The sequence below is a fragment of the Asparagus officinalis genome, unplaced genomic scaffold (assembly GCF_001876935.1).
Source record: "Asparagus officinalis unplaced genomic scaffold, Aspof.V1 AsparagusV1_Un600, whole genome shotgun sequence".
Taxonomy (NCBI): Eukaryota; Viridiplantae; Streptophyta; class Magnoliopsida; order Asparagales; family Asparagaceae; genus Asparagus; species Asparagus officinalis.
Genome location: NW_017972862.1, coordinates 22527 through 37654, shown reverse-complemented (window position 1 = coordinate 37654; position 15128 = coordinate 22527). Strand labels below are relative to the sequence as shown.

General features: G+C 41.6%; 1 long non-coding RNA gene across 2 annotated transcripts; it reads right to left on the bottom strand.

The window, feature by feature from the left end:
• Positions 1 to 10138: 10138 nt before the first annotated feature.
• Positions 10139 to 12280, bottom strand: LOC109827985. Of its 2 annotated transcripts, XR_002243551.1 has the most exons (6): positions 11988 to 12280; positions 11463 to 11583; positions 11320 to 11375; positions 11014 to 11241; positions 10855 to 10925; positions 10139 to 10765 (listed from the first exon to the last, which is right to left on the bottom strand). It is a non-coding gene; the product is annotated as an uncharacterized LOC109827985 (long non-coding RNA). The 2 variants fall into 2 exon arrangements; XR_002243550.1 differs by having other exon boundaries at positions 10140 to 10765; positions 10855 to 11241.
• Between the last annotated feature and the right edge of the window lie 2848 nt (positions 12281 to 15128).

Here is a 15128-nt window from a genome sequence, read left to right as displayed (position 1 = left end):
GTGGTCGCGCGGAGATGGGGGTTGAGCGTGGGAGTGAGAGAGATGGTGAAGGAGAGAGAGTTATGAGAGAGGGAGAGTGAGCTAGTTGTGGGTTTCTTGGGTTTGAAGAGAGGAGAGAGAGAGGGTGAAGGGTGGCTGCGGAGTTGACGAGGAAGAGGAGATGGAGTTGATAGGTGTGTTGTCGAATTGTGAGAGGGAGAGAGAAAATGATAGTGATTGAGTGTGAGATTAAGTGATAGTGAGAGAGAGTGAGAACCGAGGGAGATTTTAATGAGAGAGAGAGAGAGTACGTGATAGGGTGGTTGGGAGGATGTGGGTTGTGAGTTGGGGGAAACACGAGGTTGGGATTTGCGTGAATTTGGGGAGAGTTTTAGGGGGAGAGAGAGAGAGAGATACAGAGTGAAATACCGGTGAGAAGAAAAACACAGGGAAAAATACCCCCTTAAATAATTTAAAAATATCATAAAATTTATTCAAAATATATATTAAAATTTATGATCAAAATAATAATAACAATAATAATAATGAATAATTAACTATTTATTTAAAAAATTTACCAAAATAATTAAATTTATAATTAGCAAAACTATTAAAATAACATAATACCGTATTTTTAAATCATTGAAAATTCTAGAGAAATTGGAAAAATACAAATACTCTTTTAGAAAAATAATATTTAATATTTAAATTCCAGAAAATTATTTAAACTCGCATTAGAAATTTACGGTCATTACAGTATCAAGCATAAGTTTTTATACTTGGTATCAAACACAAGTTTTTGTGCTTAGTAGTGAGGTGACACATCCCTCTCCACTCATTAAAATCTATGAGAAAAATGAGTATGATATGTATCAAGCACAAATTTTATGCTTGGTAGTGAGGTGCCATATTCCCATCCACTCATTCCAATTCCCAACCACTCCCCAATCCATGGGAATATGAGCCCCGTCTTTGGATGTAATAACCATAAATAATATATATAGTATAATATATATCATATATAATATATACCTATAATATATATATATAATATATAGTAATTATATAGTATATTATATATATATATATACTATATATATATATATAGAGAGAGAGAGACGAGAGAGAGAAGAGAGAGAGAGGGAGAGAAGAGAGAGAGCAGAGAGAGAGAGAGAGAGAGAGATTAATGCGCGTATCCTTGTCATAGGGAAGGGGATTTCGCTACTATATCACGGCCTCTAAAATCAATGATTGAGCCGACATTGTTGGATGATCCGTTCTGTTTGAAACTTGATCTACATAGTCTAAAACACCAAAACACACCAGTGTTGGGTGAACCCGTCGCGGTTTGACCCTTCATCCACTCGCTATCAATTTTAACGGTTTTGACATGAATAGAACTTTTCCACCCATGGCTCGATTGGAGGTCAAACGACGACGGATTTCACCCCAAAACTTGGTGTGTTTGGGTTTTAAGAATATGGTTAAAAAAGAAATCAAGTTCAACGGAGGGTCATCCACAAATGTCGCCTCAATGCATGTGATTTTTAAGGCGTCATAGGATGAATCCCTCTCCCCTATGACAAGGATACCCATAATCTCAATAATATATATATATATATATATATATAGTATATATATATATATATTAGTAATATTTATATATAATAGGCGAAAGTTGAATCTAACGGTGACAACTTAGGCTCCCACCTAAGAGGACGCGGCCTAAAATCACATCAATTTCTAATTTTTTTGCGACCGCTCCGTTGAATTTGATCTTACACGTTTCTTAAATCCAAAACACACCAATTTTGGGGTGAACCCAATCATGTTTTGAACGCCTTTATCACTCGTTGTATTTTAACGGTTTCGACATGCGAATAGAACTTTTTGCACGGCTCAACGAATGGTCAAAACCCAACGCGCTGTTCACCCCAAAAATTGGTGGGTTTGAGTTTAAGCAACGTGTAGATGCAAGTTTCAACGGATCGGATCGTAAAAAAATTTAGGAAATTGATGTGATTCTAGCCGCGTCCTTAGGTGGAAGCTAGGGTGTCACTTTAGATTCAACTTTTCCCTATGATATAATATATATAATATATATAATATATATATACATATATATTAGTGTAGAGAGAGAACTGAGTATGGCTTGGTACAAGCACAAGTTAAGTTTTGTGCTGGTAGTGAGGTGAACCATTCTCCTCTACTCATTAATAACGGGCTCATAATTTCCCATGGATTGGGGGAGTGGTTGGGAATTGAATGATGTGGATGGAATATGGCACCTCACCCTACCAGCATAACAATTTTGTGCTTGAATACATATATACTCATTTTTCTCCATAGATTTTAATGATGGTGAGAGGGATGTTGTCACCTCACTTACTAAAGCACAAAAACTTGTGTTTGATACCAACGTATAAACTTATGGCTTGATGAACGTAATGACCGTAAATGTTCTAAATGCGAGTTTTAAATATTTTCTGCGAATTTTAAGTATTAAATATTATTTTCTAAACGAGTATTTGTATTTTCAATTTTGCTAGATTTCAATGATTTAAAAATACGGTATATTATTTATTTAATAGTTTTGCTAATTATAAATTTCTATTTTGGTAAATTTTTAAATAAATAGTTAATTATTCGATATTATTATTTTATTATTATTGATCATAAATTTTAAATATATTTTGAATAAATTTTATGAAATATTTTTAAATATTTAGGGGGTATTTCTTCCCTGTGTTCTTTCTTCTCAACCGATTGTCACTCTGTATCTCTCTCTCCTCCTCTCCCCTAAACTTCCCAAATTTCACGCAAATCCCAAACTCTGGTTTCCACAACTTCACACCACATCACTCGCCAAACCACCTATCACGTACTCTCTCTCTTCTCATTTAAAATCTCCCCTCGCCGTTCTCACCTCTCTTCACTATCACTTAATCTCCACACTCAATCACTATCAATTTCTCCTCCCTCTCACATCGACAAACACACCTATCCAACTTCCATCCTCCTCTTCTCCGTCAACTCCGCAGCCACCCTTCCACCCTCCTCTCTTCTCCTCTCTTCACCCAAGAAACCACACATGCTCACTCTCCCTTCTCTATAAACTCTCTCTCTTCACCATCTCTCTCACTCCCACGCTCAACCCCATCTCCGCGCGACACCTCGCCGCTGGCCTAAGTTCGAGAACCGCCACACCCCATCAAACCACCCGCCGCCCAAGCTCCCCTCCCCAGGCCTCCGACCATCGTCGTCAAACCAACCCGCGCCAACTAGAACGCCGCCTCGAGCTCGCCAACCGCGCTCCTCCCCGCTCCTTCCGCCAAGTCAGTCGCCTCAAACCCGTCGCGCTCACGGATCACCGTACCAGCTCCTCCTCCCTACAACAACCGCGCAGCCCCCGACTCCTCCTCAACGCCCGCTCATCGCCCAAAGCCCCTCTCGTCGCCACACCTCTTAGCTCTGCCCCCCCACTCCGACGCCTCCATCAACCGCCAGCACCCCGTCGCCATCGCTGCCAAACCCACACCACCATCGCTCGGTGACGATCAACTCTCCTGCTCCACAAGCGACCACAACTCTCGCCGATCTCTAGCCCTGACACCAACCAAGACCGTAACCCGCTGCCCCTCCCTCTCTCAGCTCCTCCCTGCTCGCGCGCTCCATTCCAAGCCTGCCGAGGCTCCGAGACCAGCCTCCAGCACGAACTCCCTCCACCAAGCCTCCGCCTCGCCGTGCCTACAGCTCATCAACCGCCGCTGCCTCCCTTGTAGCCGTAGCCTCCTCGACCCGCTACATGCGTCGCGTGAAACAGTAAGCAACAAACAACGACAACCTCGCCACTTTCAATCGATCGCACCGCATCGCGAAACAGCGCCGTCGCTTCCCCAGGCCCCTGGCCCTCCGTAGGCAAGATCCCACTTGCTCAGAACTGAATTTTTATAGAATTTATTATGAATTATCCTGCTAAATTTAAGGATCTGTGATATAACTATCTGTGTCGGGTTTGTTTGATGAATAAATTCAGAATAATTCATAATTATGTGATAAATGTGATTATCAGAATAATTATGATAAATAAAGAATTTTTTTGCAGTAGAATATTTTGGCATAATTATAATAATTAACAAGAAATTATTTGAGAAAAAAGAATCATTTTAGTAATTAACTATAATTAAATTTTAGAAATATTATCTTGTTGGAAGAAATTTATTTTAGAATGAATAAATATTAAAAAAAAAAAATTATCGTATTTGGAATATGGCTATTTGAATTAATGGAATTTATCTTATAAAAAGATTAGGTTTTGAATTTATGAATTTAGTATTTTAAAATATATTTTTTTAGAATTATTATAATGAGAAAAGAATTTATTTAGAAAAAAAAGATTTTTGAAGTAAACAGATTGTAATGTCAAAAGATTATTTTAGAACCAATTTCATGATTCAATTCTTAATTTTGATTATCTGGATATGCTATGATATTATTACCTGATTAGCTGCATTGATTATCCTGTTAAGTGATAGAATCGTGGAGTTTATGACTATAGTGACCTGTGGTGACATGAATAAGACCTAGAGACTTGTGTGTGTGTTGGACTTAGCAAACGAGAAGAGTTGGGGTGGGAAAGTCCATGTTTCATGTGATCGAATATACGCTATTTGATGTATTTCTGGGCCTCGTGCCTGTGAACAGTTTGTGTAGTTCACTGGGGTGGTCTAATTGAGTTGAGATATTTTGTGTATTCCGGGCTCGCGCCGGTGAAGTTTGTGTAGTCCACTGGGTGGGTCTGAGGAGCGGAGATATTTGTGATTATTGTGTATTCCGGCTCGCACGGTGAAGTTGTGTATCACCGGTGTGAGGTCCGAGAGTTAGGAATATTGGTGATCCGATCTATCAGTATCCGATAATATGAGTCAGTGACCTGTTGTAGCGATGACTAGTTACAGACTTTAGATCTTGGCCTAAGTATAGATTCTGTGGAGACGTGATTCACCTGCTGTTTCTTTCATACATAGACGGAAATAATATTAATTATTTACAATTCGAGACTATGATATATACCATGAGGCTTTCCTTGTTTGATTATTTCCTTCCGACCGTACTACGTCTCTTGTGTGTAGATTTTTAAGTATTAATTCCAGTCTAATTGTATAACCTTGTTGCCTTGATGGTTTCTGATCGGCTACCCTGCTGATCTTGTTACTTTTGATTTTTGATTCTTCTGATTATTAGTATTCTAGTTGATATGCCTATACGTTATTATATCATCATATGTTCTAGTTTCTAGGTTTGTGTTATCGCATTGACCAATGCATATGATTATCAATTTGTTATTGTTGTTTCTTGCCTTGGGGATCTTACGTGTGTTTATACACGCCTGACGTACTACCTAATTTTCTGGTGTACGTCAGATTTAGGAGACCGGACAGCAACCTCAGTTCGGGAATCGTACGAGGAGCCAGATGATTCTTAGCAAGAGGGTCTTACAGAAGGAGTAGAAGAACCAGCTGAAGGCCCCATAGCTAGTTTTCTCCGATAGGTATAGTTGGACATTAAAACTCTTTTACCGTACTTTTTTAGTTTGATGATGGTTTAGTAGTTAACAGTACTTTCTTTATGCTATGTATTTCTTATTTTCTAGTTGGACTTTTTGTAAATAAGCGGAATGTTTGGACCCATATTTTTATCTCGGGATGGATTCACCATGGATGATATATTGTATTCTTATTCTGGATTGTCTTTATATTTTGCCTGATTGTGGGATCGGGGGACCTGTGTATTGAGATTTATGTATTGACGCTTAGCGTATTGGATTGAGAAGGAAAAAAAAGAAAAAATGATAGTGTATATTTCTTCTCAATTTTAATACGTCGCAGACTGTTTCACGTTCCGATTCCCTGGTATCTTTTGAAAGCGGGGGTGACAGCTTTTAGTGGTGGCCTAGTAGGTCACGTCCGAGTTCCAACTAGTAAGATGTACTGAACGATTCAAATACATATATTTTTAGATCTGTAAGACTACAATTAAGTTTCTATGTATTAGCTAAAATATTTTTTAGTTACTATTTTCCAATATATTGTTTGATTTTAACCGCTAAATTTTTTTTGATCCTCTCGTTTCTCAGAAATATGGTGGCGTAGAACTCATAAGAACGATAAACCCGTCTAGTAGCAGGGCCAAGTGCCCCCCGATCGTAGATCCGCGCCAGGCCTTTTTGGATATTCACGGGGTTGGCCACAAAATCAGCAGCCTCTAGCAGGCAGCTACAGCGGGAGCCTCAGCCCCAGCATCCCTCCTCGCTGCGGAGCCTGGTGTTAGAGAGTTCTGGTATATGGACCTCCTTCTTTCCTCTGGTGCCGATGACCCTTTGCAGCAGAGGAGTTCCTTAAGTCACGGAGATATCCTTACGGGACGCTCGTATTCCCCTGCAAGATGGGTAAGATCTCATGGTGTTCAGCTCCGATACAGCTCGGATTTGGGATGCGAGAAGGCTCATTGGAGGACCGTTTCATGGGATACCTTCACAGACCGCTCAACAGGATAGATTCCTCAGTGCACTCGGGACGAGCTTTGCGTAAGTTTGTTTGAAACTCAAGCAAGGAGGACGAACAGTGTATTGATGAATACCCAAGCCGAGTTCTTCCTTCTGACGATATGCCTCCTCATCTGTTAGCAAGACCCCACTGATCCAGGAGCATCAAGTTCCAGAAGGCCTGGACAAGATATAGATTGGCTCTACGCTGTAGAGCAGCTTGCGACCACGAGCGTGTTGGATGATAATCTTTTATAAGATAAAATTCATTAATTCAAAATTAGCCACTTTCCACAATAATAATTTTTTTTTTTAATATTTATCATTCTAAAATAAATTTCTTCCAACAAGATAATATTTTAAAATTTAATTATTAGTTATTATAAAATGATTCTTTTTTCTCAAATAATTTCTTTATTATTATTAATTATCCAAAAATATCTACGTCAAAAGAAATTCTTTATTTATCTAATTATTCTGATAATCACATTTAATCACCATAATTATGATTATTCTAATTTATTCATCAAACAAACCCACACAGATAGTTATATCACAGATGCCTAAATATTACAGGATAATTCATAATAAATTTATAAAAATTCCAGTTCTGAGCAAGTGGGATCTTGCCTACGGAGGCCAAGGGCCTGGGAGCGAGGCGGCTGTTTCGCGGATGCGGTGGATCGATTGAAAGTGGCGGGTTGTCCGTTGTTTGTTGCTTACTGTTTCAGCGACGCATGTAGCGGGTCGAGGAGGCTACGGCTACAAGACAGGCAGCGGCGGTTGATGAGCTGAGGCACGGCGAGGCGGAGGCTTTGGTGGAGGGAGCTTCGTGCTGGAGGCTGGTCTCAGGAGCCTCGCAGGCTTGGAATGGGCGCGCGAGCAGGGAGGAGCTGAAGAGAGGGAGGGGCAGCGGTTCGGTCTTGGGTGGTGTCAAGCGCTAGAGATCGGCGAGAGTTGGTCGCTGTGGAGCAGACAGTTGACGTCAACGGCGACGAGGTGGTGTGAGTTGGCAGCGGATGGGCGACGGGGGGTGCTGCCGGTTGATGGAGGCGCCGGAGTGGGGGGGGGGGGGCAGAGCTTAAGAGAGTGTGCGACGAGAGGGCTTGGGCGATGAGGCGGGCGTTGAGGAGGGTCGGGGGCTGCGCGGGTGTTGTTAGGGAGGAGGAGCTGGTAGGTGACGGTGAGCGACGAACGGGTTTGAGGCGACGATGGCGGGAAGGAGCGGGGAGGAGCGGGTTGGGCGAGCTCGAGGCGGCGTCTAGTTGGCGCGGGTTGGTTTGACGACGTATGGCGGAGCTGGGGGAGGGGAGCTTGGCGGGGGGTGGGGTTTTGATGGGGTGGCGGTTCGTCGACTCTAGGCCAGCGGCGAGTGTCGCGCGGAGATGGCGGGTTGAGGTGGGTGGAGAGAGGATGGTGAAGAGAGAGAGTTCTATGGAGAAGAAGGGAGAGTGAGCTTGTGGGTTTCTTGGGTGAAGAGAGGAGGAGAAGGAGGGTGGAAGGGTGGCTGCGGGAGTTGACCGGGGAAGAGGAGGATTGAAGTTGATAGGTGTGTTTGTCGATTGTGAGAGGGAGGAGAAATTGATAGTGATTGAGTGTGAGATTAAGTGATAGTGAGAGAGAGAGTGAGAACCGAGGGGAGATTTTAGATGAGAAAGAGAGAGTACTGATAGGTTGGTTGGGCGAGGATGTGGTATGTGAATATGGGAACCACAGGTTTGGGATTTGCGTGAAATTTGGGAATTTAGGGGAGAGAGGAGAGAGAATACAGAGTGACAATACGGTTTGAGAAAGAAAAACACAGGGAAGAAATACCCCCTTAAATAATTTAAAAATATTTCATAAAAATTTATTCAAAATATATATTAAAATTATGATCAAATAATAAAAAATAATAATAATCGAATAATTAACTATTTATTTAAAAATTTACCAAAAATAAAAATTTATAATTAGCAAAACTATTAAATAGAATATATACCGTATTTTTTAAATTCATTGAAAGTCTAGAGGAAATTGAATAATACAAATACTTTTAAGAAAATAATATTTATCATTTAAATTCAAGAAAATTATTTAAAACTCGCATTTAGAAATTTACGGTCGATTACGTTCATCAAGCATAAGTTTATACGTTGGTATCAAACACAAGTTTTGTGCTTAGTAGTGAGGTGACAACATCCCTCTCAGCTCATTAAAATCCTATGGAGAAAAATGAGTTATATATGTATTCAAGCACAAATTTTATGCTTGGTAGGTGAGGTGCCATATTCCCTCCAACATCATTCAATTTCCCAACTCACTCCCCCATCCATGGGAAATTCATGAGCCCGTTATTAATGAGTAGAGGAGAATGGTGTTCACCTCACTACCAGCACAAAAACTTAACAACTTGGTGCTTGTAGCCAAGCATACTCCAGTTCTCTCTCTACATATTATATACGTATATATATATATATATTATATTATATATTATTATATCATAGGGAAAAGTGAATCTAAAGTACACCCTAGGCTCCACCCTAAGGACGCGGCCTAGAATCAACATCATTTCCTAAATTTTTTTACGATCCGATCCGTTGAACTTGATCTACGACGTTGCTTAACTCAAACCCACCAATTTTGGGGTGAACACGCGTGTGGTTTGACCATATCGTTGAGCCGTGCAAAAAGTTCTATTCGCATCTCGAAACGTTAAAATACAACGAGTGATAAAGGCGTTCAAAACATGATTGGTTCACCCCAAAAATTGGTGTGTTTGGATTTAAGAACGTGTAGATCAAAAATTCAACGAGCCGATCGCAAAAAACATTAGAAATTGATGTGATTTTAGGCCGCGTCCTCTTAGGTGGGAGGCCTAAGTTGTCACCTTAGATTCACTTTCCCTATTATTATATATATAGTATACTAATATATTATATATATATACTATATACTATATATATATAGTATATTATATTGAGATATGGGTATCCTTGTCATAGGGAAGGGATTCATCCTCTGACGCTCTAAAAATCACATGATTGAGCGACATTGTGGATGATCCCTCCGTTGAACTGATTTTTTCTTTTTTTTACATATTCTTTAAAACCCAAAACACACAAAGGTTTGGGGTGAAATCCGTCGTCGTTTGACCTCCAATCGAGCCTGTGGAACAAGTTCTATTCATGTCAAACCGTTAAAAATTGATACGAGTGGATGAAGGGTCAAACCGACGACGGGTTCACCCAACTGGTGTGTTTGGTGTTTTAGAACCTATGTAGTCAAGTTCAACAGAACGGATCTATCCACAACTGTCGGCTCAATCTTGATTTTAGAGGCGTTATTATAGTAGCGAAATCCCCTTCCTATGACAAGGATAGCCTATTATCTCTGCTCTCTCTCTCTCTTCTCTGCTTCTTCTCTCTCCTCTCCCGTCTCTCTCTCTCTCCTCAGTCTCTTCTCTCTATATATATATATATAGTATATATATATATATATATATAGTATATATTAATATATATATATATATATAATAGTATATATTATATATTATATATATATACTATCATATATGTTTTATGGTTTATTTACTCACAAAGGACTAGAGACGTCGGGATAATGTCTGCATAAGCCTAAGAGAGCTATGGTCCAAACCAACTTAGAGGCTCAAAAGCCCAGCCAAGGTCAAGTCTCTCGACCAGACGAGCAGACAAGCCATATTTCGATCAAGGGTCATCATGACCAACTCGAAGTGCGGGATCAATCTCCCCCTCGCAATTAAGACGACTCCTCGAGCAGATGACTCGACCATACGCCCGACCCAAAGCTCACTCAACTATCGGGTCGCCAAATCATAATGATGGCTCGCAGATTAACCCGCCTCGACTAAAGGGATCATAGCCGACCAAGTTCACTTCAGATATCAATCGATACAACAGTATTGATTAGTCCCATCAAGATCTCCATTCTGACAAACCTCGTGCGCAAGCCGCTTATTTTTCTTACTAGTCATTTCCCAGAAGATTGCCATGATGCTTTTCTGTGCACGAATGACTTCTCCTCCAATCGCCAGCCGTCACCTGGAGAGAGAAGGACGGCCAAGCAGCCGACCTATCCTACACCTTACCTCTTCTATCAAATCCAGGATACTAAGAAGCCATTTCTCTTTGGTACTTGAGTGACCTCCCTTCCAATCGTCAGCCGACATCTGGAAGGAGAAGGATGACTCTACAGCTCGACTGCTCACCCCTCAGCCACCTCCTATGCATAGTTAAAGCCAAGGATCAACCTCATCAATTTTCTGTCAATTTTCTGTCTAAGAATATATAAACATTTAATGAGTTTCATACCATATTATATTGCAGCAGATAACAATGTCGTAGAAGAGAACATCAGCAAAGCAACACCACCATCCTAATACCTTCAATACCAAAAGAGACCCTGTCAAAATTGTTGTTGACAGTAATAAAAGTCTGCTAGAATTCTAAATTATATGCCTATCTCTATACTTAGGAGATCAGATTGTCAGAGAACAAGAGAGCCTCTAGTTAGGTGTATTGGGCTTCGATGCTGCATATACTCATCACTGCGATCTGATGATCCTTGGATTAACTCCGATTGTGCAGAACTAGCGTCAGCAGCATTTTGAGCCTCCGATAAACTCACATTCTCATTAGCTTCAGGCATAACTCTACTAAGAATCAAAGTTTCCTATGAAGTTTGACGTTCTCTGGTTTCTGAATCAACAAAAGCAGAAGTTTACTACTCAAATGAGATGAGATAACTGAAAGAACTTCAGAATTTGAATAAATTACCTGGTACTATGCTTGGTAATTGATTATCATGATTTAAAACAATCTGACCATTTTCCCTGTGAATCCAATGACATGATTCGGTAAAATAAATTGAAAAATAAATGAACATCTGGATGCACTAACGCAAAATTTCAGACTCTTACATTGAGCTTTGAATAGGTTGATGGTCGATTGTTTTTGAATTCCCAATCAATATCCTCCCATCAATTGAATTCTTAGGCTTCCTGCCCCTCCTACTTACCGATTGGATAACCAGCTCGGTTCCTGAAGAAAAAAGATGCAAATAATAGAAAATATGCATCACCCTACCAATTTATGCCAAAAAGAAATCCATTATCTTAAATTCACATTAAATGATGAACGTAGCTCAAATAATATCAGTTTCTTTATTGTAGAGTCAATCAACTAGCAAACACAAATCCATTAGTCTCATAAAATGTGTTCACCTTTTGACTCAAAGTATTTACATACATCCTACATTTATTTGTCGTGCACTGAAGTACCATACATCAATACGAGGCTTGTATTACAACATCGAATAATATCAGTACATTATTGCAGTATTCAGCCATCTCATATTGAAAGTAACGTTAGCAGTTCTATTACAACTAAATACCAACAAATTTGTTTCCTGTCAACTGATGAATTTCTAAATAGAATTCATTTACCTTGTCTTTTGCCATATGAATTCTGACAGCCTGCACATCGGCACTTGAGAGAACATCCATTGCCAGCCTACACACGCACACACAAAAGTTCACTAGAAATTTGAATAGGCAATTAAAAAAAACTAAACCATGTCATAAAATAAAATAAAAACTAAACCATGTCATATGTGTACTTGTGAATAAGCACATACCGCTAGTGATTTTTGACAAACCCTTGTTGTTTCATTAATAAGAATTTAACGAAACATCAGAAGAAAGCTAAAAGCTGTTGGGAATTTTAACGCCTAAACCCCTAATGCAACAGAAACGCAGAATAGAGAACAGTACACAAGATTTACGAGGTTCGGCTACTGCCTACGTCCTCGGGAGCCACACAGTCAATTTCTTATTTAATCTAACAAGAAATTACAAATCAAGAGCAAATCCCTAAACTGGGATCTCTCAAATTGAATACTGTAGCTACAGTGTTAATACCCACTATAAAATCCACTTTTCTCTTTTCTCTCTCTCTTCTTAAATCCCTTTCTTAATCTCCCCTCAAAACACTATTTGAGAGCTGGAGATTAGAAATCGTTGCTGCGATTTGAGAGAACGCTGCTGCGTTAGGGGGAGAACGCTACTGCGTTAGGGGAATCCGCCGCCAAGAAGATCGGGGGAGAGAAGCACAAACCCTAGGGCTCGGGGGGGCTTCTTTTATAGCCGAAAATTTGACAGGCTGGCGACAGACGCGAGCGTGGGCGCTGAAACGCGGAGGTCGGAGCTCTGAACGCGGGGGTCGGAGTCGCCAAACACCGAGGGTCGCGTTCGCCCAAAGCCACCATCGCGTTCGCCGACTGAGGGTCGCGTTCGCCATCTAAGGGTCGCGTTCGCCTGCGACATCTCCGAGCTCGTCGGAGCTCCTCCGCCGTCGAAGGTTGGTATCCATCCCAAACCTAACAATCTCCCACTTGGAGACCAAACCGACGCCAAACAGGCTATCCCATCAAGCTCCTCTTCTGTGTGGCTCCGCCCTCATCATCTATGCATGAAGGCCAACTGAAGTTGCGCACAACTCCAGTTTCTGAGAGGTCACTACCTCTGTCAACATATCCGCCGGATCCTTTCTTCCTTGGATATTCTGTTGAAATCCTTTGACAACTCGTCGGGCTCTGTATCTTCTGGAACCATTTTGCTCCTTTTTCACTCGATACACCCACTTATTGTGACGTGCCTTCTTCCCTATGGGCAACTCAGCTAGTCCCCATGTCTGGTTGGAGATCAGAGATTTCTTCTCTTCTTTCGCAGCAAACTCCCACTTGCTCGCATCTCCACTCTGACAAGATTCATCAAAGCTTTCAGACTCCCCTCCATTTGTCAGCAACATATAATTCATATATCTGCTGTTAGGCACAGGAGGACGAGTAGTTCTCCTCAATATCGGAGCTGGTGCGTCGGGCTCCTGCGCACCGTTCTGTCCAACAGGCTCTTCTGGCTGAGGACCTTCTGCATTGGGTTCTTCAGAGAGGTTATCTGGGACATCATCTGCATCTACAAATGTTGACTCGCTCTCTGAGTCACCGTCATCTGTCTTGTGCAGGTCCTTGTACATCACCTTCTCGTTGAATGTCACATCTCTGCACCTGATCACCTTCTTGTTTTCGTTGTCCCAAATGCGGTAGCCGAACTCGTCTTCACCATACCCGATGAATGTGCATTTCTTAGACTTGGGATCAGGCTCATTCCTGCCTTGATCACTTATATGCACATAAGCTACACAACCGAAAACTTTAAGATGTGAGAGGGTTACCTCCTTTCCGCACCATACCTCTTCTGGTATTCTGTGCTCCAATGGAACCGATGGACCTCGGTTGATCAAGTAAGCTGCTGTGTTGACTGCTTCTGCCCAGAACTGCTTCGGTAGACCTGACTGCATCCGAATGCTTCTGGCTCTGTCTGTCAACGTTCTATTCATGCACTCAGCCACACCATTGTGCTGAGGCGTGCCGGGCACGGTCCTCTCCATTCTGATATCGTGCTCATAGCAAAACTTCTTGAATCTGGTATCTTCATACTCACCACCATTGTCTGTTCTGAGTTTCTTTACCCTCAAACCGGTCTCATTCTCGACCATGGCTTTCCATCTTCTGAAAGCCTCAAACACTTCTGACTTTTTCTTCAGAAAGTAGACCCATACTTTCCGAGAGTGATCATCAATAAAAGTCACGAAGTAGTGTTTCCCACCAATCGACGCGGTGGTTGTTGGTCCCCAAACATCTGAGTGAACAAGCTCTAGCTTCTGCTTCCTGGGGGGTCTGCTACTTGTCTGAAAGCTAACTCTCTTCTGCTTTCCAAGTATGCATTCTTCACACATATCAATCTCTACTGATTGTAAACCTGGGAGTTTTCTCTTTGTGTGCATAACCTTCATCCCCTTTTCACTCATATGACCGAGTCTCTGGTGCCACAGCTTTGAAGTCTCATTGCCTACCGCAACTGAGATTGAACAACGTGCACCCGCTGTCATATACAGAGTACCAGTCTTCCTGCCTCTGGCAATCGTCATTGCGCCCTTCGAAATCCTCCAGTCATCGCCGTGGAAAGTCGACGTGTAGCCTTCACTAGCCAGCTGGCTTACTGAGATTAAGTTCCTTTTCAGGTCGGGAATATACCTGACATCTTTCAGGTCCCATACTGACCCATTCAGCTTAATCTTCACTACACCTTTGCCAATAATGGCACATGCTTGATCGTCACCAAGATATACATTTCCAAGGTTTCCGGGGATATACTTCTCGAGGAATTCTTTCTGAGAAGTAGCATGGAATGATGCTCCCGAGTCCAACACCCAAGACTCCTCCTTGCTCTCCAAAGAGCATATCAGCGCATCATCTCCTCCTGAGGTGGAGACAACGTTCACATCTGCATTTGCCTCCCACTCCTCCCGTGCACTCATGCACTGATTCTTGTAGTGCCCGGTTTTCCCGCACTTCCAACACTCAATAGCCTTCGAACTGTTGGGATTTCTGGATTTGGATCTCCTGTCATCTGATCCATTTCCTCCGGTTTAACTTCTACCTCTTGACTCTGTATGCAATACTGAAGAGGTTGTAGCTTCACCCGTCTCTCTCCGTCGGATCTCCTCACTGAGAACCAAATCACGAA